Source organism: Octodon degus, unplaced genomic scaffold (assembly GCF_000260255.1).
Source record: "Octodon degus isolate 3935 unplaced genomic scaffold, OctDeg1.0 scaffold00349, whole genome shotgun sequence".
NCBI lineage: Eukaryota > Metazoa > Chordata > Mammalia > Rodentia > Octodontidae > Octodon > Octodon degus.
The window spans coordinates 997,112-1,001,312 of NW_004524925.1; the positions used below are offsets into that span (position 1 = coordinate 997,112).

General features: G+C 36.9%; 1 pseudogene; it reads left to right on the top strand.

Moving 5' to 3' along the window:
* The first annotated feature begins 2,531 nt into the window (after positions 1-2,531).
* LOC101581529 lies at positions 2,532-2,868 on the top strand (annotated as a pseudogene).
* Positions 2,869-4,201: the final 1,333 nt, after the last annotated feature.

Below are 4,201 nucleotides of genomic sequence, written 5' to 3' on the forward strand. Positions count from 1 at the left end.
TTTTTTTCAGGGTTTTCTTTCTTTCTTTCTTTTTTGAGACAGTGTCTCACTATGTATTTTGGGCTGGCCTTGAACTCACCATATAGCCCAGATTGGCCTCAAACTCATGGGGATCCTCCTGCCTCAGCTTTCCCAGTGTTTGAATTACAGGATGTCCCCCCATGCCTAGCTTCTCTCCAATCCTACAGGTAGTTTTCTTCCTGTGCTTAGGTAGATTTCTCTCTCTCACACACAGTGCCAGTATTGCACATGTATATACATGAGGAATGTATGCAAGCTGCGAATCTTTACAATTCTTTCTCTGTGAAGCTCCCATCTCCAATACTCTGCCCTGCAAACTTGAGCTGCTTTAGTTTATTAGAACACATACTTCTTCCGTCCGTGCTTAGCTATGTTATGGCAACATAGAATCTTCTGGTGCTACCTTTCTGCACTGTGGCCTGGAGACTGTCTCCAGCCCACGAGCTGCAGTGGGCCAGAGATACCTCATTTGATTCCTGTGTCAGAGAGCACAGTCCTTCATTGTCATATGGCCAATATTTTAAAACCACTCTTCCAGATTTTCTTAAATTAAAAAAGTAGGAAAAATTAGCTAGAAAAATAAATATTGTCCCTATTTTTCTTCTTTTCCCAGGGGTAAAATTAATATCACAATACTTATTGAGGAATTTTAGCAATACCAAGAGGTCATACCTTCCCGAATCAATATATGTTAATGATACTTTGATTAAAATTGTAACAGATTATTACGAAGCTGAATACTCTGCTTCTAAAATTTATATGAAACACTAAATATATAATATAAAATAGAGATGTATTTCTTTACAATGCTTACTTGCTTTCATGGTTCTTATCATCCTTTGATAGTGTCTTTGTTTTCCATCTTTAACCTCTATTGAAAGGTAAGATACCTAACTGCTGGTATCTTGTTCTTGTTGTTATTCACTGCTATTTTCCCAGTGTCTTAATAGACACAAAATGACTGTCTTAGCCACTTTTATTGTCACCAGGACACAGTACCCAACACCTACAATCTAAAGAAGAGTCCTATTCTTTATTCACTGATTCCATCCGTTCCATACACAGATGGCTCCAACACAGAAATCTTAGAGCAGAGAAACACAGAGGATAATCCAGTATAGTCCAATAGTCCAAATGGCAATGGAATGCCCATCTCCGACAAAACTTAACAAAAAAAGGGATACAAATGAAAGACCATTTTGTATCTGTACATACAAAATAGTTACGATAGATAAACAGCTACTTTCTCTTAATTCAATGAGAAGAAAGATTTGTACCAATAGTGATTGGACAGGATATCATGTCTGCATCTTGTACTATGAATAACCAAAATGAAGACAACAATATGCAATGTAGTAATTATTGAAACTGTCCTACTAATCAGCTTTGAAACCATCTTATTGCGATTTGTTTCTCAATAAAATTAATTAAAAATGTAGCAAAGGAAAGAGAGAAACACAGAGGAGAATTAGATGCTCAGCCTATGGCAGTCAGGAAGCAAAGACAGAAGGAAGGAGCCTGAGACAAGGATGTACCCTACAGAGTCTCCACCTCCTAACAATCCACTCATCAGGATGACTCCACAGATTCATATAGCCCCCGGATGACCTAATTATCTTCCAAATACATTTAGCCATTTTAGGTCTAAAGCAAAACAATAATTACTGACCAAATGAAATATTGATGGCCAAGACAAAATCCTTTACAGGAAAAGTAAATGTCTTTCTCATCTTCTATGCATAAAATGTATAAGGTTTAAATACTTGACTATACTAATAATTTTTTTAGAAATGAATATATTAGAATCTATTTTGTCCTATTGGAGAAAAATAATCTCTTAGAGGTGAAATAAAAGTCATCTTTCAAAGAAAATGATTGACAAACTTGGTAATATAGAATTTAACCTTTCTATAGGCAGGCCCTGTGGTACAATGGACTTGTGGCATGTATTGAAAAAGAATTTAAGCAATATTATGGAAAGGAATACCATAAACAGTATGAAAATAGAAGCCACAAACAGAAAGATATACTAGAAACCTTTATAGCAACTAAATGAAATGATTAAATAATTATTGTATGAAAGTCCTTCCCAGTAGCAAAAATAAAAATCAAGTAGGGAAAATGACAGTGAATATTAACAAGAAATACATAGATGGGAACACCTGAATCATCAATAAACACATACAGAAATGATTATTTATATGCATAGTCAATAGTCAAAGATAGCACAACATGCCATTTTACATGTTGGCAGAATTGACATCTCACAATATCAAATGGTGGCATGAATAAAAGGGACATAAGCTTTCCACCTTACTAAAGGAATAGAATTTGGAACAACCACATGGACCAACAATTTTGCAATCTCTAATAAGGTTTAAAATGTCGCTCTCCCCTCAGCCACCGCTGCTGCCTCCTTCTGCTGCTCCTGGTGCTGCTTGTGCGCTCGTTTGGTGTGGACCTGGTACCTCTTTTGTGAAGCGGCAGCTAAGAAGACTCGGGTGTTCACTATGGCCGAGGAATAGCCCAAGGAAGGAGTCAAGACTGAGAACAACGATCACATTGATTTGAAGGTGGCAGGGCAGGCTGGTTCTGTAGTGCAGTTTAAGACTAAGAGGCATACACCACTTAGTAAACTAATGAAAACCTACTGTAAACGACAGGGTTTGTCAGTGAGGCAGATCAGATTCGGATTTGATGGACAGTCAGTCAATGAAACAGACACACCTGCACAGTTGGAAATGGAGGATGAAGATACAGTTGACGTGTTCCAGCAGCAGACTGGAGGTGTCTACTAAAAAGGGAACCTGCAACTACTCCAGAACTCTGTTCTTACAGACCAAGAATACATTCACAATTAGAAAACTGCAATTTGGTTCCACCGCATCCTGACTACTACAGTATAGTTTTCTCTATTCTTTCATTTACCCCTTCCCTATTCCTTTACTGTACATAAAGTATCTGGTGTATGTGCACAAGCATATTGCTTTTTGTTTTGTTTTGTTTTGTTTTTACTAAATGGCCAACAGTATGTTTTGATTGACATCAAATGGAGATGAGATGGGGAATTACTGGTTCTGTGAAAATAATCCCCTTTCTCCATTAGTGGCATACTCATCAGCTCTTATCTTTATATTCCAGTAAGTTATTTTGCTCTCACTGTTTTAACAGAAAAGACAGCAACATAAAATTCCTTGCATACCCTGTTTGATTGGAGAATTTTAATTTATCATTGTAAAACCAAGGACAATTTTATAACTTTTTTGTATGTAGCTGTTACATGTAGGGCAATCTGTCTTTAAGTAGGAGTAAATTACTCTTTAAAAAAGAAGAATCCTAGATAGTTTTCCCTTTAAGTCAAGTGTCTTGTTTAAATAAACTTCTTGCTTAAAATGAAAAATAAAATAAAATAAAATAAAATGTCACCACCCTAGAATTCAGCAATTTAATATTGAGGTTTATGTCCTAGAAAAAGTCTTGTATTTATGTGTTGGGATATAGGATAAGGGAAGTTTATTTTTCAACTAATATTTTGGAGGCATTTAAATGCTGTTAGTATGGAGAACAGATAATTAAATATGTGAATAGTAATGTAATATATGCAGAGTAATGTAATAGTTGCATAGTAACGGAATAGAGTGGACTTTCTCAAGTGCAGTTCAAGGGGGGAATTAAGCTCAGTGCCCTCTGACATCCATCACACGTAATGTATTGACTACTTATGTATTTATGATGGTATTAGTTGTTAACCAGCCTTGGGAGGATTGAGAAAAAAAATGATTTAAATCATTGTCTTTTATACCTTTTTATGTTTTTGGTACAGGGTCTTGTAGTGATCCTCCTGTTTTCAACCTCCCCGGCACTGGGATTATAGTCATGCACCACCATGCCGAGCTTCGGTTGCCAGCTCAGTGCACCTGGTGTTGGGGCTGATGCAGCAAGAAATGCCAGAGATCAACCCCTGTTTCCTGCACTTGTCTAAGCAGGCACTTAGTTCCCTGAGCTATCTCGCTGGCTCTGTTGTCATTCTTGAGTGAGGGAGGGCAGCAAATTTTGGAACAGCTTTTCACAATAGTGGACTGGCTGAGAAACCTGAACAAACAAAGGGGGAAATTAATTCTGGTTTTGAGCCAAAATAATTTGCCTATGATAAACAAAACAGACAATTTCCAGTTACCAC